At 43.1% G+C, this 24,296-nt stretch overlaps 1 protein-coding gene and 1 long non-coding RNA gene across 3 annotated transcripts in view; both read left to right on the forward strand.

Annotated features, from left to right (window-relative positions):
• Positions 1 to 24,296, forward strand: part of ddr2a (discoidin domain receptor tyrosine kinase 2a) — a 135,589-nt gene that overhangs the window by 59,652 nt on the left and 51,641 nt on the right. The window lies entirely within an intron of this gene.
• Positions 663 to 23,358, forward strand: LOC117519062. Its single transcript, XR_004563158.1, has 3 exons — positions 663 to 790; positions 23,068 to 23,083; positions 23,348 to 23,358. It is a non-coding gene; the product is annotated as an uncharacterized LOC117519062 (long non-coding RNA).

Below are 24,296 nucleotides of genomic sequence, written 5' to 3' on the forward strand. Positions count from 1 at the left end.
TTTTGTGATATTTTAAGCCGAAAAGTTATGCATAATTAGGGTGTAGTCACTTTGATTTACAGCTGGTCTGTGCCACTTGTTGGAGCTCAGAGCAAAAGGTCATACAGAGGTTCCTAGCCGTGTCTAGTAGTTGTTATGGAGGACCATTCCTGTGCATTCTGAGCATTTTCCTGCAAATATATTTAATAATAGTTTGTTGCGTGGTTAATTTCCCTGATGAATCATCTGAGATGTCTGTGCACTGGTATTTCCATCAAGTGAAATTTTTGATGACAGGTCCAGTTAGTCCATGATTAGTGAGGAAACTAGAACACCGCAAATCTCTGCCAACACTAGTTTCCACTAGTTTTCACTTTTTTTTCTTTCTTTTTTTTTACCTTTGAAAAAAATCTCAAGGTCAAAGTCCTGTTAGAAGTGGCTTTTCATAAGCTAAAATATGATAGGAAATATAGATCAAAAGGGTTTTTCAATGTTAAAATCAAATATCCTCTAAATCCGCAATACGGATCAACCTTAGTCCATTTATTGAGAGTGCCAGTTTGCACCTCACTGTCACAAATGATAATGCAAAATGTACATCAAATGGGCTTTTCAATAGTAAATTAAAATGTCCACAGATCCAGATTAAACTTTGTCAGGTGATAGTGCACCCCACTTTCAAATTTGAGAGAGTTTGGGGCACGTTTGCTTAGGATATAATGTAAACTATTCATGAAATGAGGTTTTCGATGTTAAATTTAAATGGCCACAAAATCTGTAATCTGGTGCAGAACTGTATCAAACTTTGTCAGTCGCTAAAGGATACAATCCTACATAATGGTCTCAAATATAAAAGAAATTTGATCTTTTTTGACAGAGTTATGGATATTTTAATATTTGTTGAATGTTAAAGATAAGGATATTTCCAATTTTTCTGACTTTTCCCCTTGAAAACATAATCAGTTCTTGCCCACCAGGATTTGAATCTTCAGTAAAAATTTCAGAAAGATATATGAAAAATTATGGGCTCCAGGCTGTTCAAAAACAAACTGACAAACAAACAGGGGAAAACTGTAATCTCCTCCAACTTCATTAAATTATATTGTAACTTATATTATAAAATATATTATTATATGTAATTATATGTTTTTATCTTTAAAATATAATCTGTATTTCTGTTTCATTTCAGTTTAAACTGACTTTAGACTGTAGTGAGGTAAACATAAATGAGATTCTTCTGTTGGGTATCTGGTCTTACATTTCTGGACAAGATGAGAAGTTTGACTATTCATGGGGATTGGGGGGGGAGTCGATCCATTGCTTCTTTGCATCAAAAGTAGCGAGCTGAGGTTGTTTGAGCACCTGGATTCCTCCTGGTTACATTCCCAGGGAGGCCTTCTAGGCACGTCCAACCGGGAGGAGGCCCCAGGGTAAGACCCAGGACATGCTGGAGAGATTTCCCAGCTAGTTTGGGAATGCCCTGGGATCCCCTGGGAAGAGTTACGGGACTTGGCTGAGGATATGGAAGAGTCACCACGGCTCAGATAAGTGGGTGAAAATGAATGACTGACTGAATGAATGAATGAATGAAGTGATAATTCGATGTTTCACAGTTTCCCATAGTGCCCCTGGCGGCTGCCTACACTGCCCAGAATGCACCGCGGTGCCAGCAGAGTTCCACTGTCTCACAGAGCATATAGACAATGGCAAAGCCAGGATGTGAATGGGGCCGATTCAGTGAGTTCACGAGTGATTATAATGATGACACATTCTCTCAAGATGAGAGTGTTATCTAGAGGAGGTGTAGCACCTGTGATAAACTTCTGCTGTACCCCGACGTTTGTTTAAATTGTGCTCTAAACCGGAACTCTACCTCTCGCGTGAGTCACAAACTGCCAGACGGCGCAAGATTTCACAACTGCGAAACACCGAATGAGAATTTTGAATGCTATCTTGATGCTCTAAAGTTGTACAAAACAGATCGTGAAAGTGGATTTGGGACATGTCCAACTTTACTTTGCTCTTTATATGGTGCATAATCCCAGCACAAATTTAGATGCAAAGGGGTTGAATTAATTCTCTTCATTAATCATCACTGTGTTTTGGGCGTAATGTGAATCTAATCAATGAGATTATCGTGTGTCATTACCTTTAAGAGCCCTGTCCTTGGTCTATTGCTATTTAGAAGGCAAACTTGAGTGAGAGGTTGTCTGGCAAGGAAATGGATCTGCGTGCAAAGCTTCAAAGAGTCTGAGTGGATCATTCACAGAATTAGCCACCAAAGCTCTCTGAGGTAAAACAGTCATGCATTAAGTTGAACTTTTGCTTTTTCCTTTCGTGTTTAGTATTTTGTCTTTTTAAATTTTTGTTTTCACTTCAGTTTTGTTGTAGTTTGATGTGCTGATGTGCATCCCTGTGAGGAGGTGATGGTCTAGTGATTAAGCAGTGGGCTTGAGACAAGTGAAATCCTCAGTTCAAACCCCCATCTGGCCAGAAAATCACAGGGCCCTTGGGCAAGGTCCTTAATCCCCAGATTGCTCCTGGTGTGTAGTGAGCGCCTTGCATGGCAGCACCTTGACATCAGTGTGTGTGTGTGTGTGTGTGTGTGTGTGTGTGTGTGTGTGTGTGTGTGTGTGTGTGTGTGTGTGTGTGTGTGTGTGTGTGTGTGTGTGCAGCAACAGAAATTTAACATGCTTACATTTTTGTTCCATATCTTTTATCACACTGTTGACACATATGTATGCATGGATGCCATGCCTGAAATTATGTGATCATGATCATGCCAGCACCTTCCGGCACTGTGCATCTTCTGCGGTGCAGTGCAGATTAAAAATAAAATCTTTTGTTAAATTAGTCAGCAGGATGTTGCACTATGACAGAAAGTTGCGCTGTCTCGAACAGCCCCTTTTCCTATGGCATCAAGCCAAGACTCAGTGTGTGGAATGTAAATGGTAAGAAATACATTAACAACACAAACATTACTGCTGGAGAGAACACATTTATGAAGTCGACAAAATAATTAAGGAGTCAGCAGGACTGCGCAAAGTTTTGCACTTGGGCAGGGTGGGAGAGTGATTTGTTGGAACTGCTGGTCACAGTAAAATAACTTGAAGCACTATACAGACAAGTCTGTATCACTTGCTATGAAGTTAGTCAAAGACAATGCAAAATATTCTGGACCTCATCAATTCATGTCAATTCAATTCAGTTAAAGTTATTTGTATAGCACCAAATCACGACATAAGTCTCTCCAAGGCACTTCACATGGGTAAGGTCTAACCTCACCAACCGCCCTGAGCAAGCATATAGGCAACAATGGTAAGGAAAAACTCTCTCTAGTATCATTTGAGTAAGAAACCTCAACCAGACCAGACTTGGGCGGGGGGGTGACCAAGTGTTTAGGCCATATTAACAATAAGAAAACCCAAATAAACAAAGTGCAACAAAGAATTTTCAAACAATTTTTAAAATAAGATAACAAGGTAGGGAATGTGGTCTTCCCCAAAGTGAAGGGGTTCAAGTACCTTGGGGAGATTGGCCAAAGAATCGTCACAGCAGGGGTGGTATTGCATTCACTCTACCATACTGTTGTGATGAAAGGGAGCTGAGCCAAAAGGCAAAGCTCCCGATCTACTGGTCAATCTTCATTCCTACTCTCACTTGTGGTCATGAGGGTTGGGTCATGACCGAAAGAACTAGATTGCAGGTGCAAGCGGCCAAAAGGGGTTTCCTTAGGAGGGTGGCTGGTGTCTCACTTAGAGATGGGGTGAGAAGCTCGGTCATCCATGGGGAACTCGGAGTAGAGCCACTGCTCCTTCATGTTGAAAGGAGCCAGCTGAAGTGGTTTGGGCATCTGGAGACTTTGATGCTGAGACTTTGATACATGCATTTTTTTTTTTTTCAAATTGGACTATTGCAATGCTCTATTTTCTGGTTTGCCGCAGTCCAACATTAGGGGTCTTCAACTGGCTCAAAATGCTGCTGCCAGACTTTTGACTCAAGGCAGAAAGTTTGACCATATTATGCCTACTTTGGCATCCCTGCACTGGCTTCCTGTCGCTCACGATCAGATTTTAAGGTTCTGTTATTGGCTTTTAAAATTGTTAATGGACTTGCACCTCCCTATCTGGCTGACCTGGTCAGACCCTATCTACCAGTTCAGGCGCTGCATTTGCAGAGTGCAGGACTTTTGTGTGTTCCCAGGGTGAATAAAAAGTCTGCCGGTCACAGACCGGTCTCCTACCGTGCCCCAGCTCTGTGGAATGATCTCCCGGCACATATACCGCAGTTAGTTAATGTGGAGATTTTTAAACTGAGACTGAAAACCCATTTGTTTTCCTTGTTTTATCATTAGTTTTTTGTGTTATTATATGTTTGCATTCTTGTGCTCTTTAATATTTTGTCTTTTTATTGTGTTTTTAATTTTTTTTTTTATTACATTTTTTTCTCTGTTTTCGGTATTGTGTTGTGTAAAGCATCTTGAGGCGATCTCATCATGAGTTGGCGCTATAAAAACTAATAATTTTGATTTGAATTTAATCTGGTAAGGATGCCCCATGGGTACCTACCTCGGGAGGTGTTCCAGCTGGGAGGAGACTCGGGGAAGACCCAGGACTAGGTGGAGAGATTATATCTCCACACTGGCCTGGGAACGCCTCGGGATCCCCTAGTCAGAGGTGGTCAATGTGGCCCATGAAAGGGAAGTCTGGTGTCCCCTGCTGGAGCTGTTGAAGATGAGTGAGTGAGTGAGTGAGTGAGTGAGTGAGTGAGTGAGTGAGTGAGTGAGTGAGTGAGTGAGTGAGTGAGTGAGTGAGTGAGTGAGTGAGTGAGTGAGTGAGTGAGTAAAACAAGAACAGAAAGATTCTAGTCAGGTTACAGTCATGTAATAATCCTTCAGCAGTTTCCACCAAAAAATCTTCTTCATGCAGGCTGCACCCTCAGACAGGGGATTGCTACAAGGGTCCTTTTGTCCACCACACCTATCCACAAAAGCGGTCCAACAATCACATGTCAAGCAGAGAAAGAGAGAGCAAAATCAATCAGCCAGAACTAACAACTCTCAGAAAGCCTATTTCTCAGCAGTAAAATAACACAGTTACAGACAGGACACTAATGTGATCACCAGCAGCTCGCCCTTTGCTTCACTAGCAGTCCCAGAATTTAGATATGATGAGACTGAGACCTGCTCAATTATTAGTAACAAAATTAGGATGGAGAGAAAAGAAATAGTTCAGTTCTACACTAGTATCATATTCATATGAAAGAGAGAGCAGATGCATCTTTAATCTGGTTTTGAATGTGTACAGAGACTGTTTTTTCAGACTGTTTTATATCAGCTAAAGAAAGCTCTGTGGCCTGCTGACTTGTTTTTAACCTTTGGAACACACAGTAATCCTGCCTCCTGAGAATGCAGCGCACGAGCCAGCACATAAGGTTTAATTGGATCAGCCATATAGGAAGGCAGTGAAGGGAGGCCAAAATTGGAGTAATATGGTTGAATTTTCTTTTCTTAGTCAGAACTCTAGCAGCAGCATTCTGAACCAACTGAATACCACTGATGCTGGACTCCGGTAAGATACAAAATTTGACATTTCAGTTATCCAATCTAGAGGAGACAAAGATACAAATCACTGTCTTTGCATCAGCCATAGACATAAAAGTTTGAATCCTCGCAATATCATGGAGGTGATAGAAAGCATTCTTAGTTACTTTTCTGATGTGTTCGTTGAAGGACAGTGTGGGATCAAAGGCCACCCCAATATTTTTCACTTTATCATTCTGATGAATAACACACTAGTCCGAAGTTAATATTAGCTGGTTAAACTGATGCCAATGATCAGAGTTTAAAAGTAATAAAAAAATAAGCCAGGCAGTCCTCTAAAGTCTTAGTGTAGGTAAGATTATCAGCAGCTATTAGCATGTACAACTGGGTGTCATCTGCATGGTGATGAAAAGTAATTCCAAAACTTTGTAATATTTGACTGAGAGGTGGTATATAGAGAGAGAATAACAGAGGGCCTAATGTGGACCCCTGCAGTACCCCATATGATATTGGAGCAAAATTTTAACTAATGTTGTTACACAAGACACACTGAGAGTGAGTAGATAAGTTAAACCACATGAGAAAATTGTCAGTAATCCAAAAATAATTCTGAAGGCAAGCCAATAGTATGTAATAACTGACCATGTCAAAAGCACCACTAAGGTCTAACAATAGCAGCACTGCGGTGTGATACGACTCCATTGCAAGCAGAAGATCATTCACCACTTTAGTAAGTGCTGTCTCCATGGAGTGGTGCATTCTAAAGCTGGACTGCAGTGGCTCGAAGAGGTTATTTTTAGGAAGTTTGATCACTGCAGATTTAAAACTTGTAGAAACAGACCCCAAGATTAGTAATAATTATTACTAATTACTGTTACTAACAATTATTACTAATCAGTTAATAATTGTCAACATAGTGGGCCCAAGTGTAGCCCACGGGTCCTTAAACAGTTTAGTTGGCTCATCCATCTATGTTTTACATTTAACTCCTGCAGAAGCATTTCATATCTGTTAACACGTTGGAAGCAAGCAAAATGCCAAATCAAATTTTATGTATCTACTAATTGTCATGCCAACTGATATGTCAGAATAACATCTTCCAGTGGCATTACAAATAAATGAACATGGGTGGAGAACATTTTCTCCCTTTCTCTATAGTGCCTCCTGCTTGTGGCAACCATCATAGACATAGGCACACATGGGTTAATGCAATAGCAGTAAAATCACTGCCAAAAACCTTACTGAATCACATTATCCAGTTTTGTTGTGCTTTTTAACAACAAAAGACCTTTTCCATTGGTGTAAACTAATAGCATGTGGATTATTTTTCTTTTTACATTGTGTTTTTTTCTTTTTAAATTGTGCATTATGGTTTATTTTCATGACTTTACTGTCTCAGTCTAATTCAGATGGTGGATAAGTGCTGCTTTGTGGTCACTTCAGTCTGATCTGGTTTGGCCTCTTAAATTCCAGCATGCAGCTCTGCCTCCACTGTATGGGTAGTTTGTTTGATCTCAAGGAAAAAGGACCAATACATTTATTGCAATTTATGTGAGCATTCGGTGGGCGGACTGAAAAACAACCCGTAAAAAAACAAGAAAAAAGAAAAGGTAACATAGCAGATAAGTGTCAGTAAATACTTTCATTTGCCTCCTTTTCATGGGAAAAACCATGACATATATTCTGACTAAAAGAGTAATGAGCTGGGTTTTTTTTTTTGGCAAAACATTCAAAAGCAGCAGAGCTTTTATGTCATGTTGCCAAGCACAGCTTGAAAAGAAAAAAAAAAAATCAACAACAAAAAGTCCCCTCAAGTCCACATCCTCTCTCATAACTCCATCCCATCCTCACTCTCAAAACCAATGTAATTACAGGACATAACAATAATGTGCATTTAAATCTTTAATTTTGAATTGTATGGCAATAAAAAGCAAAGTCAACTATTTTACACTCTTCCATTTGTAGTTAATAAGAGGATAAGAACTGCTGCAGCCATGTCACTGTGAGCACGCCTGATCCCATCAGCTCTCAGAAGTGAATGCGAGCAGATCTCGAGTCGAACGTGGCTGGGAGACTGTTTGAGAACACCATGTCGACCTGAAGTGCATCCTGTTTCAAACTTTTGTGAAACCCCAATGCAGATCTGTTACGGATCGACTGTGATCTTGAGCAGTTGGCGTCATGTGAAAGAAAAATTAATATGACAAATATTGCATTACCGCTGGGATAGGGTACAGAAAATGAATGAATGAAGGAACTGTTGCATTAGGTTTCATAAGAATACTAATACACCATACCTGAAGTGATAAACAATTAAATCACACTTCCACAAATACTTTAAAATCATTGTGCAAGAAGCCCAACACTTCAAATGCATATTTGAGAGGTTTGTTGTATACCGCTTAATTTTGGTTCCGTAAGTTTGAAGAAACGATGAAGCAGCACAGAAACTATCGACATTATTTTCAGCGATTCTCAGAACAACCGTCTTGTCTCCTTCCATTCACTCGACCTCTGCCACTGGCTGTGCTGCAGCCAAAGAGACTCATTAAATCAATCAACTTACACTCAACAAAAATATAAACGCAACACTTTTGGTTTTGCTCCCATTTTGTATGAGATGAACTCAAAGATCTAAAACTTTTTCCACATACACAATATCACCATTTCCCTCAAATATTGTTCACAAACCAGTCTAAATCTGTGATAGTGAGCACTTCTCCTTTGCTGAGATAATCCATCCCACCTCACAGGTGTGCCATATCAAAATGCTGATTAGACACCATGATTAGTGCACAGGTGTGCCTTAGACTGCCCACAATAAAAGGCCACTCTGAAAGGTGCAGTTTTATCACACAGCACAATGCCACAGATGTCGCAAGATTTGAGGGAGCGTGCAATTGGCATGCTGACAGCAGGAATGTCAACCAGAGCTGTTGCTCGTGTATTGAATGTTCATTTCTCTACCATAAGCCGTCTCCAAAGGCGTTTCAGAGAAGTTGGCAGTACATCCAACCAGCCTCACAACCGCAGACCACGTGTAACCACACCAGCCCAGGACCTCCACATCCAGCATGTTCACCTCCAAGATCGTCTGAGACCAGCCACTCGGACAGCTGCTGAAACAATCAGTTTGCATAACCAAAGAATTTCTGCACAAACTGTCAGAAACCGTCTCAGGGAAGCTCATCTGCATGCTCGTCGACCTCATCGGGGTCTCGACCTGACTCCAGTTCGTTGTTGTAACCGACTTGAGTGGGCAAATGCTCACATTTGCTGGCGTTTGGCACGTTGGAGAGGTGTTCTCTTCACGGATGAATCCCGGTTCACACAGTTCAGGGCAGATGGCAGACAGCGTGTGTGGCGTCATGTGGGTGAGCGGTTTTCTGATGTCAATGTTGTGGATCGAGTGGCCCATGGTGGCGGTGGGGTTATGGTATGGGCAGGCATCTGTTATGGATGAAAAACACAGGTGCATTTTATTGATGGCATTTTGAATGCACAGAGATACCGTGATGAGATCCTGAGGCCCATTGTTGTGCCATACATCCAAGAACATCACCTCATGTTGCAGCAGGATAATGCACGGCCCCATGTTGCAAGGATCTGTACACAATTCTTGGAAGCTGAAAATGTCCCAGTTCTTGCATGGCCGGCATACTCACCGGACATGTCACCCATTGAGCATGTTTGGATACTCTGGACCGGCGTATACGACAGCGTGTACCAGTTCCTGCCAATATCCAGCAACTTCGCACAGCCATTGAAGAGGAGTGGACCAACATTCCACAGGCCACAATTGACAACCTGATCAACTCTATGCGAAGGAGATGTGTTGCACTGCATGAGGCAAATGGTGGTCACACCAGATACTGACTGGTATCCCCCCCAATAAAACAAAACTGCACCTTTCAGAGTGGCATTTTATTGTGGACAGTCTAAGGCACAGCTGTGCACTAATCATGGTGTCTAATCAGCATCTTGATATGGCACACCTGTGAGGTGGGATGGATTATCTCAGCAAAGGAGAAGTGCTCACTATCACAGATTTAGACTGGTTTGTGAACAACATTTGAGGGAAATGGTGATATTGTGTATATGGAAAAAGTTTTAGATCTTTGAGTTCATCTCATACAAAATGGGAGCAAAACCAAAAGTGTTGCGTTTATATTTTTGTTGAGTGTACATTCAGACATCTTTAAAGGTGCATATAAGTCCATCAGCAGGCTGTGGTTCTGTTTTCCGGCCACTGTCAAAAACAGTGCTTTCGGCTTTTCGGCATCATATTTCAGTCCGTTGCCCACAAAGAATTCTTCTAGCCATTCTTGATAAGCATCATATTCTTTCTCCACTTCGTCAAAACGATGGTGTTCACCTCCACCGAATGCGGAGGCGGTGAAGGCCTCCACCTACTCCATCTCCTTTCTTCGTGTCCTTGCTTCATCTCAACGGAGTTTGTCTTCAACGTAAAACTCTTCTTCACAGTTAAATCCACTCCTACTCACCAATTTCTGTCGTGTACCGCTCGATTTTGGTTCAGTAAGCTTGAAGAGACGATGATGCTGCATAATAACTATCAACATTTATTTACAGCAATGCTCAGAACAACCGTCTTGTTTCCTTCCATTCGCTCTACCACTGCCTGCACTGCAGTCACAGCCTATTATATTGGCGCTTAGTGCCCCTGCAGGTAACTCTGGTTACTGCAGCATCAGAATCTTCCAGAATACCACAAAGTTGAAACTTAATTTTAATAGTCCGTGGGCCAAGCAGGTTTTCGGTACCACTTAAGGGGAAAAAAAAACGACACTTTGAATACATCCATTGTGTATCATGGCCTACACAAAAATGTATGATAGCCCTCCCAGGGTGGTAGCTGCAGCCAGGTAGGGATCAATGAAGAATTACACAGAGGTCAAACTTTAAAAATGCTCCAATCATGTTGAAAACTGTATCACATTACTTGTCTGATCATAACGATTCCAAAAAGGTGTATGACGGAATATTCTTGAGTTATGGGGTCAAAACAGCAAAAATGGTGACAAAGGTAAATTTCAGTTTTTACAGGGGTCAAATATTAAAGTTGGTCCAATTTCAGTAAAAAAAAATGTGCAAATTATTGTTTAGGTTAATAGGGTTCTAAAAAGGAATAGTTTGCACCATCTGTCATGCTTAGTTTTCATGTTACAGGGTAACGTCACATGTCATAGAATTCAATGGATGTTGACCTTATTTGACCTTTACTTTGGAGACAAATCATTCAACACAGTCAAAACTATTCCATTTATTGATCCTTTTATTTCAACCATAATTTGCATAATTTTTTACTGAAATTGGAGCGACTTTAATATTTGACCCCTGTACAAGCTGAAATTGACCTTTGTCACCATTTTTGCTGTTTTGACCCCATAACTCCAGAACATTCCATCATAGATAGTCCAAACTATACCTTTTTGGAATCGTTATGATCAGACAAGTAATCTGATATAGATTTCAACATGATTGGAGCATTTTTAAAGTTTGACCTCTGTGTAATTCTTCATTGACCCCGACCTGGCTACAGCTACCACCCTTGGATGGATATCATACATTTTTGTGTAGGCCATGATACACTGAGGCTGGATTCTAAGTGTTGTTTTTTTCCCCTTAAATGGTACCGATTAGGTCAAAATTCATGACTGGTTCATGGACTATAAGAAGAAATGAATGCATGTCCTGGGTGGGACAAATGACGCCTCCATACTGTTGTATGGCTGGGGGGCCTGGCTGCCTTTTTGTTTCTGTCTTTTGTTTTTCCTTCCAGGTGGCTTGCATTTGGGACTGAGTGGCTGTGTTGCTGAGGTTATCAGGACCTCACCCTGATCACCTGCGGCTCGTCAGGACTCACAGCTGTGGTGCATCTATATGGATTGGAACATGGTGGCATTTAAGACTGGAGTGTACAGTGTGTATTTGCCAGAGACTCGACCTTGTGACCAGACGGGTGAGATCGTCGTCTCGGGAGCCATCTCATCATCAGTGGATGCAGAGAACGTCCAGGGTTTGATGCACGGTCTGTGAAAGAGGAGGGGGTGAGGTCAGCACACTTCCTGAGGTACGTTAGATTTTGTGACTAACGTTTATACAGTCAGTAAATGTGGTGTCCCTCACACCTTATTATATTGAGCTGTACGTTAGTCATGTATCGGCTTCCACTGCAGTGGAGTTTTGTGAACTGGATGTTCCATGCCTGCAGGTTGGGAAGCTGATTAGTAATTAAGCCAGGAAGTGTTTGCTGTTTATGTACACCTTTGAGTGGTCTCTCTGTGTGTAGAGTGTGGACTCACATAATGGTTCCTTCTTTCACAGACTCGGTTTGTTGCGGCCACCTGGGGGGTGTCGGTGGGGTCCTTGGGTCCGAACGGCTTCTGGCTCCGGACCGTTAGCGTTGCTGGGAGTGCACCGTATCACCACCACGCCAGACCGCACACTCTTTTGTTGTTTTGTATCACATCACTGTTATGTATTAAATTCAGTTAGCCTTTGTACCGTGCTCTGCTTATTTCATACTGGGTCCTTCAAACGCTGGTCGGTTCTTCGAGCTGCGTCCGACACATAACACATACACAGACAAGCTCACCTAACAGGTTAAGCCCAGCTAGGTTGGTTTGACTCAGTTATTATATCATATTTTTGGGGGCTGAGCAGTAGTTCTCACAACGGTTTTGCCTTGGAGTGGGAATTAAAAATTATGCCCCATATATTTCCTCAGTAATCATGGATTAATGACCTAATGTCATGAAAGTACATATGTAGCAGCTGCACAGCACTCTACGTTGTGTTGTTATGACAGAAGGCTAAAATCCAGGGCTCTGGACTTGTGACCAGAGAATCCTTTTGAGCAAACATTTGTGTATTTGTGAGCTAAGTTGTTTTTTAATGCGTTTTATCATATGCATTTTTCTTGGGTGTTACATGGTACTTCACTGGTGTGAGAAAAAACATATATGTTTTTCTCCTTGAAATCCAGCATAAACATTAAGTTTAGTCCTAGCTTTTATCATGGATGGTCGTCTCACTACTAACATCGGTGCAAGATTTGCTACCTGATGGCCACATTTCCACTAAACACTAACATTTTGTTTCTTTCATTTATTTTGTGTGAGGCATGCCACTTCTAGATTTAACATTAAACACTGACGGCAGCACAATCTTTTTCAGACATCCAGCTGACTACATTGACATTCTAAATGAATTGCATCGTAATGGTCCCACCAAGTAAATGGAGATGTAACATCTGACAGCACTCACTAAAATCCACAAATTCCAGGTGAACTATATAGCTTAAAATTATTTTAAGTTATTCATGCAAACCACAATCATAATTTATTTGTAGAGAAATGATCATTGTAATATATTAGTTTTTTTTCTTTATATTATTTGGAATCAGATTTGGGGGCAATACACTGTCACTGTCAATAGATGGGCCAGACCCACCCACTAGTACCAGGCTCACTTTTATTACCATACAGTGGCCACATGAATAGGTCACAAAGGCCGGATAGTGATTTGAGTACTTTCATGTGATCACCTTGGTCTTTTTATCAAACCTGATAGGTATATAGGGCCTAATGATGTGAAGAAATTAGTTTATTTTGATTAGGGTTAGTCAGTGATTAAGGGCCCCTTCACACATAACATGATTGAAGCCAACTGGTGCATGAAGGAGGAATCACATACCATTCATGAAAAACTGAAGCCGCCTCGACTGCCTCATACAGCTGTTGCCACAACCATTTGTGCACAGCACATGCACTCTACATTTGCGTGCCACTCGCACCGGTAACCCATTCAAACGGTGGGCAAGATGATGTCACATTGTCAGCTGATCGTGTTCACAGCATTCGCATAGCATGTCGTACGCAGGTGGGACATATTGTGCTGCGGCACAATATGCTGCATGAAATGATTGCCCATGTCGCACCGTGGCGTGATCGAGGCAGCCTTCACACCAACTCCCCAAAGTCAGCAAGTGCCCTGTGAGTGCCCATTCGACTCCCTCTCTGCAGGTGTCGGTCGGAGTCCAGGTGCCACCCAGAACATCAATAACATTCTCGGGGGACTTAGAACAGGCAGGGCTATCCGCACAGCCCGCATGACAGTAGAGGGCAGGCGACCACATTCGAGCCGGCCATGCAAATGGCCCCACAATGTCTAAATGCCTCACAAGTGTGCCGTTACCAAGCAACACATATGTCATGCAAGTGTGCCCCCCCCCCACAACATATGTGGCATGCGGGTGTGTCCCCCCCCCCCCCCCCACTATGAACCAACATTGTCAGGTGTGGCTGAGCTCATTGGAGTACGATCACTGTTCAGCACAGCGTGCATCTGGACAGCTGTAATGTCCAGCAGCTGACCACTGTGTACGCGCAACTCAGCTGGAGAACATATGTTGACATAATGCACATGTGTGGGCGGCCTCTCATGCTACATGCTGATGTACAGACAAGATCACATGGGGACCGGCCAGCCACATCTGAGCGGGCATAGCACGGTGTGAACTCTGTTATCAGCCAGCCAGCCTGGCTAATGAAACTTCCACCACATAAATTGCAGTCCACCTGACAGACAGGAAGAGTAGAAAATAGATAAAACATGGGGAAAGGTGTGAACTCATTCATCTTTGCACAGAGCGCTGTGGACACACGGTTCCTCTCAGGTGATCACTGTCCAGCGAGTCACTGTCAGCTGGAAATGACAGTGACTCAGAGCACATGACATGTTACATTAAAACACAGACAACAGAGCCAGTAAAAATAAATAAATAAATACGACAACAGCTACATACATAATTACATAACAAAAGGTGGGCGTGTCCGTGACAGCAGCAGCTGCTGGGTTCTGTAGACTCGCAAGTCACAGCTGGAGAACACATTTTGTGTTATGGAGGACATCACCTTACAACACTTCACCGTGAGGCGCGTGCGTGGGCATGCTGTCCTCACATGGAAATACATAAAAACACATATCGCCTTTGCAACAGTGACTACGTCAGCGGGCACAACATCAGGCAGGCTGCCCAATGTGAAAAGCTCCGTGTGATCATGTGAGCACTCAGCTGGCAATCGGACTGTCACGTCTACCACGTGAGTTGTGGGCCATATGACGTGGTGTCCTTCGGTGCGCCGCTCGCTGGACGATATGATACGATATGAGCACACAGCTTCAGTTATGTCAGTCCATCAGCTTGTTTACGTGTATGACCATGGGCCAAGTACAGAGAGGAACAGGAGGATACCTGTATTGTCCACTCTGCATAACAGGAATTAATTATTAGAAACTGTAGTGTTTTCTTTTTCTTTTCTTTTTATTTACACTGACAACAGATTTATGACCAGTAACATGACTGTGTTACATTTAAACAGTACATTCATTGCTCCTATAATGTTCTGAATCTGTGCTTCACATTGTTGTGGGCTTCCATATGTTCGCTGATTTATGTACATATGTCCAGCATCTAACTACTGCTGTGGGAGCGCAATGTGGTCCCACACGTTCCACATGCTCGCACTGTGTACGTGCGCGTGCACAAGCGTGCATGAGATGGTCGCTGCAGTATCAGTCGCATCTGTCCGGCTGTGTGTCCCTGCCAAAGCAGGAGGTCAAAATTTTTAACTCCATAACAATTTGCATAGATTTTCAACTTTGTTATTTCAACTTTCAACTGTTAATGCCACAAGATTTCTCTAGTTAAGCTGAAATAACTTTAGTTAAGTTGAAATAACTTTTAAAAAATCATGCAAATTGTTACATCACTTTTTCTTATTGAGACAGCGGTTCATTTTTTAGAGTGCAGATATACGCACACCTCATATCCTTTTCCTTGTTATTCATTTAATCCTTTTTTATGCCAGTGCGAACAGGATTAAAACAGAGATTTATGAGGATGATAAAGAAATTGAGGGGAGACCAAGTGCATTGGAGCATAGTGTTTATAGAGACAGTTGTACTGTAATATACTGTACATTACACCCATATGTTGTTTTATCTGTTACTAGAATAGTTCCTGACCTATTTAACCAGATGTGACTGTAACGTCAGATGTTCATTAAACTTTTCTATAGAATCACAGATTGCATAACGATTCCTTATACATGGGTTTCATGAGGCATCTTCCCAACATGTCGAACTTTAAGAGTTTTGACACCTCTCTTTTTTTTTCTTTTGTGGCTCTATGTGCGCGTCCAATCACGTGCATCCACCCGCATGCATGCATACGCACACTGTGGATCCTGCTATCCCGCTGGAGTCTGTGGCTAATGCATACCAGACATTCTGACAGCAGGAAAGTCCATTGGGATAGATTGTCTTTGTCTCTGGGCTTTGTGTTTCTGTGTGTGTGCGTGTGTGTGTGTGTGTGTGTGTGTGTGTGTGTGTGTGTGTGTGTGTGTGTGTGTGTGTGTGTGTGTGTGTGTGTGTGTGTGTGTGTGTGTGTACCCTTGTATTTGACTGCTCAACAGCCGTGTAAATACTTTTTTGTACCTCTAGTCATGGTCAAAGTTCATCAAGTTCACAAGTGAAGAAACACTTTGGCTTCGATATGAAAACCATGAGTTCTCTGTTTTGATACATTCAAATATTTTTTTTTTAAATCACTTAAAGCTTCACTAAAACCTTGAATCTCAACCTGTTCTGACACAATGAAGCAAGATTTAGTGCTTCTAAGGCTTTGCTTCTGCTGCATTGAGAGCAGCGTCATTTTTCCACAGCATGGAAATATTTATGGCTGAATTTAGTGGAGCTGAGATGCTGAAGGATGCCAACTTTCCCCTGTTTAAAATTCCCAAGCAATGGAGTTATACCATCCCTGCCTTTCCCTTTTTTTTTTTTTTTCCTGAGTGGGCGAACTTTATTTCACTGTGGCGAGAGAGGAGGCTTGTGGAGTATCCAAATGTTGCGCACAATTGTTATTATGTGGGTTTCTTGTCCATGTGGAGTGCCTTACCTCTTGAATGAATGAATGAATGAGAATTTCTCCTGTGAATAACATTAAATCTCACATATAAGTTACTGCATGCAATAGACAGTAAACGCATTTCAGTACACAGTCCAAGCTGCTTCATAATCTATCTTTACTATTTTTCCACATGTAACCTTCAATGTTTAAAAAGAAAATTACAAAAATTCTGTAAATTCTGTTGCTTTTACAGATTTTACAGCAGTGGCTGCAAGAATAATTCTGTCAAAAATACAGAAAAAATATGTAAATACCTTTATAGAAAAATGAACATTTTATAGTATAACACTGTTGTATGTCACAAAAACTATAGTTTACAAAAAAATAAGAAAACAAGAGCAATCCGAGATTGCTCTTGTCCGCCAATCCAAATACGGATCACCTACAAAATTCAGTGGAGTCTTCCATGCCCTAATATCTCTCTGTGGTACAAATGTGGTGAGACTCCGTGAAGTACTTTTGACGTAATCCTTCAAACCCTATATAAAGTGAAATCTTGATACAGAATCCAGATCCAGATCTGGATCACCTACAAAATTCAGTGGAGTCTTCCATGCCCTAATATCTCTCTGTGGTAAAAATGTGGTGAGAATGCGTGAAGTAGTTTTGATGTAATCCTTCAAAGCCTATATAAAGTGAAATCTTGATATAGAATCCGGATCCAGATCCAGATCACCCCCAAAATTCAATGGAGTCTTCTATGCCCTAATATCTCTCTGTGGTGCAAATGTGGTGAGAATATGTGAAGTAGTTTTGATATAATCCTTCAAAGCCTATATAAAGTGAAATCTTGATATAGAATCCAGATCCAGTTCACCTCTATAATTCAGTGGAGTCTTCCATGTCCTAATATCTCTCTGTGGTGCAAATGTGGTGAGAATATGTGACGTAGTTTGGATGTAATCCTTCAAAGCCTATATAAAGTGAAATCTTGATATAGAATCCGGATCCAGATCCAGATCACCCCCAAAATTCAGTGGAGTCTTCCATGCCCTAATATCTCTCTGTGGTGCAAATTTGGTGAGAATATGTGAAGTAGTTTTGATGTAATCCTTCAAAGCCTATATAAAGTGAAATCTTGATATAGAATCCAGATCCAGATCACCCCCAAAATTCAGTGGAGTCTTCTATGCCCTAATATCTCTCCGTGGTGCAAATGTGGTGAGAATCTGTGAAGTAGTTTGATGTAATCCTTCAAAGCCTATATAAAATGAAATCTTGATCAAGAGTCCAGATCTGGATCACCTCCAAAATTCAGCATTCTTCACTTCCATGGCCCAATATCTATCTGTGGTGAAAATTTTGGCAAATTCTGTGCAGTAGTATTGACATAATCCTGCTAACAAACAAATGAATAAATACGTAAATGCAGATGATTTTATTACATCCTTGGCAGACATAAAGAGAATCGGAAGCAAGCACACTAAATGCTTGCACCACTATTGTACCACATCATGTGAGTTAGTCTGAATGCAATGAACTGCAGGATCCTATCCTATAGTGTAACATACATTTCCTACTATATAATATTGTGTTTACAAAATGAACGTGAATAAATCATGTAATATTTGCATGGAGTTCAACTGCATAACTTTTAATTTATTCAATCATTTAAAAATAACATAAGACAGTCAATTTCCCCACATACTTGAAAAAATTGTACTCCTGACCATCAGATGGCAGGAGTGTGCTCTTGAGCAGGATGCCAAACCTGTGAGGAAATACACGAGGAATTGTCTTGAAGCAAGGTGAGGGTCTTTTTTTTTTTGATGCTCTGCTCGGCCGTGCTGGCTCCCGTGAACTGGTAATGAAGAGACTTGGAGTCAGCTTGCCTTAAACACATAGAGTCTATCAACTCTGTGTGTTCATGATGTATAAGGTGAAATTTCCACAATTAGTTTTAATAGGTTATTGTATTTAACAGTTAATATGTATACGTATGTCGCAGACATTAACAAGCGAAGTTCTTCAGCATCTCACCGTGTCCTTTCCGGTTTGCGGCTTCATCTACCGTTGGTTTGTTGGTTTGGGTTTCTGCGACGTTTTTGTCCAGTTTGTGGCTTTTTCCTCCACTTGCGCTGAATTTTTATGCCATTTCCGGTTTGTGCCTCTGTCTACCATAGAGCGAGTGCACTGTGGTAGACAGAGGCGCAGTGCTTCGCTCGTATATCCATCCATCCATCCATCCATCCATTTTCTTCCGCTTTATCCGGAGTCGGGTCGCGGGGGCAGCAGCTCAAGCAAAGCCGCCCAGACCTCCCGATCCACACACACATCCCCCAGCTCCTCCGGGGGAACCCCAAGGCATTCCCAAGCCAGCCGAGAGATGTAGTCCCTCCAGTGTGTCCTGGGTCTTCCCCGGGGCCTCCTGCCAATGGGACGTGTGCGGAACACCTCTCCAGCGAGGCGTCCAGGTGGCATACGGATAAGATGCCCGAGCCACCTCAACTGACTCCTTTCGACGTGGAAGAGCAGCGGCTCCACTCCGAGCTCCTCCCGAGTGACCGAGCTCCTCACCCTATCTCTAAGGGAGCACCCAGCCACCCTGCGGAGGAAACTCATCTCGGCTGCTTGTACTCGCGATCTCGTTCTTTTGGTCATAAGCCAAATCTCATGACCATAGGTGAGGATCGGAACGTAGATTGATCGGTAAATCGAGAGCTTTGCCCCCCTACTCTGCTCTCTTTTCACCACGACAGTCCGATACAGCGACCGCATCACTGCAGATGCTGCACCGATCCGTCTATCGATCTCATGCTCCATCCGTCCCTCACTCGTGAACAAGACCCCGAGATACTTAAACTCCTCCACTTGAGGCAAGGACACTCCACCGACCTGAAGAGGGCAAAGCACCTTTTTCCGGTCGAGAACAATGGCTTCGGATTTAGAGGTGCTGATTTTCATCCCGGACGCTTCACACTCGGCTGAAAACCGCCCCAGTGCACGCTGAAGGTCCTGATTTGACGAAGCCAACAGAACTACATCGTCCGCAAAAAGCAGAGACAAGATTCTGTGGTTCCCAAACCAGACCCCCTCTACTCCCTGGCTGCGCCTAGAAATTCTGTCCATAAAAATAATGAACAGAACCGGTGACAAAGGGCAGCCCTGGCGGAGGCAAACGTGCACTGGAAACAGGTTTGACTTACTACCGGCAATGCGAACCAAGTGCCTGCTGCGGTCTTACAATGACCGGATAGCCCTTAGCAAAGGACCCTGGACCCCGTACTCCCGGAGCACTCCCCACAGGGTGCCCCAAGGGACACGGTTGAACGCCTTCTCCAGATCCACAAAACACATGTGGACTGGTTGGGCAAACTCCCATGAACCCTCGAGCACCCGATGGAGCGTGTAGAGCTGGTCCAGTGTGCCGCGACCAGGACGAAAACCACACCGCTCATCCTGAATCCAAGGTTTGACCATCGGTCGAATTCTCCTCTCCAGTACTCTGGAATAGACCTTACCGGGGAGGCTGAGGAGTGTGATCCCCCTATAGTTGGAACACACCCTCCGGTCCCCCTTCTTAAACAGAGGGACCACCACCCCCGGTCTGCCAATCCAGAGGCACTGTCCCCGATCGCCATGCGATGTTGCAGAGGCATGTCAGCCAAGACAGTCCCACAACATCCAGAGACTTAAGGTACTCAGGACGGATTTCATCCACCCCAGGAGCCTTGCCACCGAGGAGCTTTCTAACCACCTCAGTGACTTCGGCCTGGGTAATGGATGAGTCCGCCTCTGAGTCCCCAGTCTCTGCTTCCTCTTCGGAAGACGTGACAATGGGATTGAGGAGATCCTCGAAGTACTCCTTCCACCACCCGACAACATACCCAGTCAAGATCAACAGCTCCCCACCCACACCGTAAACAGTGCTGGTGGAGAGCTGCTTCCACCTCCTGAGGCGTCGGACGGTTTACCAGAATCTCTTCGAGGCCGACCGATAGTCCTCCTCCATGGCCTCCCCGAACTCCTCCCAGACCCGAGTTTTTACCTCTGCGACTGCACAGGCTGCGGCACGCTTGGCCTGCCGGTACCTGTCAGCTGCCTCTGGGGTCCCACCTACCAACAAAGATAAGTAGGACTCCTTCTTCAGCTTGATGGCATCCCTTACTTCCGGTGTCCACCACCAGGTTCGGGGATTGCCGCCGTGACAGGCACCAGAGACCTTGTGACCACAGCTACAAGCAGCCGCATTGACAATGGAGGTGGAGAACATGGTCCACTCGGACTCCATGTCTCCAACCTCCCCTGGGATCTGGGAGAAGCTCTCCCAGAGGTGGGAGTTGAAGACCTCGCTGACAGAGAGTTCCGCCAGTCATTCCCAGCAGACCCTCATAATACGTTTGCATCTGCCAGGTCTGACCGGCTTCCTCCCCTCCCAGCAGATCCAACTCACCACCAGGTGGTGATCGGTCGACAGCTCTGCCCCTCTCTTCACTCGAGTGTCCGAGACACGTGGCCGAAGGTCAGATGATATGACTACAAAGTCGATCATCAACCTCCAGCTCAGGATGTCCTGGTGCCACATGCACTTATGGACACCCTTGTGCTCGAACATGGTGTTCGTGATGGACAAACTGTGACTAGCACAGAAGTCCAACAACTGAACACCACTCGGGTTCAGATCGGGGAGGCCGTGCTTCCCGATCACCCCCCTCCAGGTCTCACTGTCGCCGCCCATGTGGGTGTTGAAATCCCCCAGAACAATGGAGTCCCCAGTCGGAGCACTATCTAGTACCCCTCCCAGGGACTCCAGGAAGGTCGGGTACCCTGCACTGCTGCTCGGCCCGTAGGCCGAGACAACGGTGAGAGACCTGTCCCCGACCCGAAGGCGTAGGGACGCGACCCTCTCATTCACCGGAGTGAACTCCAACACATGGCAACTGAGCTGGGGAGTTTGTGCCTCTATCTACAATAGATTACATATGAGGTCTGTTAGAAAAGTATTGGACCTTTTTATTTTTTGCAAAAACTTGATGGATTTGAATCACGTGTGCTTGCATGAGCAAACCTTGAACCTTCGTGCGCATGCGTGAACTTTTTCACACCTGTTGATTGCATCATTTTCTGGTAAGCAGCCTTTGTGTGAGGACATGTGTAGTGCGCTCAGCGGATTTTCATTACAAGTAAAAAGACGGAACGACTGGAGCAGTGCCGCATCAAATTTTGCCAGAAACTGGGCGACAGCCAGGTGGAAACCATTTGGATGATTCAGACGGCTTTCGGTGACTTTTCAGTCATGTGACTATCCGAGAAATTGTGAAAGAGGTGGGCATGTCACAGCATGTCCTGTGAGACTTCAACACAGAGGCGCTTTTGCTCCGCCGTCAGCAGCAGCATGAATTTCACCGCCACGCTTTTCATGGCCAAATCTTCTGTCACAGTGGAATGTACTGAAAAAGTGCGGATGTCCACCTTTTCCGCAATTTCTCAGACAGTCACACAATGGTCCCGCATCACCACAGCGTTCACTTTGGAAATGATCTGGTCGTTTCAGCATGTTGATGGCCGCCCAGAGCGTGGCTCGCTCTCCACAGTTGTGCGGACATCTTTAAACCGATTGTACCGCTCCTTAATCTGTGAGATGCCCATAGCATTGTCACCGAAAGCCATCTGAATCTTCCGAATGGTTTCCACCTGGCTGTCGCCCAGTTTCTGGCAAAATTTGATGCAGTAGCTCTGCTCCAGTCGTTCCGCCATTTTCCTTGTAATGAAAATCCGCCGAGAGCACAACACATGTCCTCACACAAAGGCTGCTTACCAGAAAATGATGCAATCAACAGGTGTGAAAAAGTTCACGCATGCGCACGAAGGTTCAAGGTTTGCTCATGCAAGCACACGTGATTCAAATCCATCAGGTTTTTGCAAAAAATAAAAAGATTTGATACTTTTCTAACAGACCTCATACATCCATTTCTTCTTTACTATCGGCTTCCCGCGCATGTTTTTCAATACAAAATTTGCAAATGATTTCCTCCATTTTCATCAAAGGTAAGAACAGTACAATTAATATGACAAAGTTTGACAAAGTTTTTTAATTCGGCACACAAAATATTCAAATAGAAAAAAATGAACAATTCCACAAACAAACACAGACAAAACTAGTGAGTCCGAAAGGGTGTGGGCTGAAGCAAAGCTTATTAGCGCCCACCCCTGCTAGTACAAGTCCAACAATTCTAATCAGTCATATTTACATAAATATAAATTCACTACTACATGTCGACACACAGACATACACATCAATATACTATTCACTTATAATTATATTTATATAGTACCAGATCATAAGAAAGTCGAATCAAGGCACTTTACGCCAGTAAGGACTAACCTTACCAACCCCCAGAGCAAGCACTAGGCAACACTAGATGTTTATTTTTTGAACTTTTAAAAAGTTCATAAATAAAAAGTAAAAAAAAAAAACTGCAGAGGGACAGTGATTATCCAGCATCTGTTTGACACCTGCATTAGCAGAGTCCAACTGTTATGAAGCATCGCTTCGTATAGCAGAATCCAACTGTTATGAAGCATCGCTTTGTATTGCTTTTCTTAGCTATCTATAATATAATGTTATTGTTGGTCAGTAACAATAAGTGCTAGCCAAAGAGAAATGTCACAGAGCGGTGCTTAATTGGTCTCGTTTAAGCGTTGAAGGCATGGAGCTGCAAAATGCTTCATTAGTCATCTTCTGAGTTAGCGTCTGCTCAGCTCATCATTCTGCGCACAGTATTCCTCTGTGCATGGAGGCTGCTTGAATGCATCATTTTCAGGAAAAGGCTCTTTAAGTTCCAGTGCTGTGATTCCACATGGGAACGGAGCTGAAACAGGAGCAGATAGTCAATCAGAGTTCACCTTTTGCAAATGCTTCATGTGATGCATTTGAACCAATGGGTGATGTGAAATCTTCAGAGTATAAAAAATAAGCTGCTGGCAGCTCTGGAACAGTATTCCCAACTTGGTGACTTTCTCGCTAAATCTGGCAACTTTACAAACCCTCTTGACTAGTTGTAGAGAAGCTTGAATCTTCAACTGGACTGGGTTGCTTGATGCGAGGCCATTTCGCTTCAAATCGCAGAAGCTTCCTCAGCTAAAATTCTTGCTGTGGTAGTCTGACTTCTGACTTCTTATACATATATTTACTCACTTATATTCTATTTTCACGTAATCTGTTCACATTAGTATTTATGCACTCACCAGCAAACACAATATACTTTAGTCACCTTTCTTTAATGTAAATATCTTTCTTTTCTTTACTGCTGCATGACTCTGGCTGCTTCAACAAGTGATTTTCCCACTGTGGAATCAATAAACTTTATCTTATCTTACCTTGCACCGTCTGCCAAACATAACGCAGATCAAGCCAGACCCATATCATACCATGTCGTAACGACCCGGACCACTCATTGGAAACGGGGCTGTTGGTATACGCTGGCTAAACCATCATGGTGTGACAGCTGCATAACTTATTCAATGTATCCATCGTATTCGTCAAATTTCTCATAAGTCAGCATACGCTGGCTAAATGGTCAAGATGTGACAGGGACCTAATAGAGAATGTGGGGAGAATTTTGAAACAAAACACGTAACAAGGATGATAAGGAAAAACAAGGAGTTTTAGGGCCACATTGAATTTCTTTTTTCTTTTGAACTTCGAGAATATAGTCGTAAATTACGAGAAAAAAGTTGTAATATTACAAGAATAAAGTCGAAATATTATATTATGACTTTATTCTCGTAATATTATGACTTTATTTTCATAATATTACAACTTTTTTCTCGTAA

The sequence above is a fragment of the Thalassophryne amazonica genome, chromosome 10 (genome assembly GCF_902500255.1).
Source record: "Thalassophryne amazonica chromosome 10, fThaAma1.1, whole genome shotgun sequence".
NCBI lineage: Eukaryota > Metazoa > Chordata > Actinopteri > Batrachoidiformes > Batrachoididae > Thalassophryne > Thalassophryne amazonica.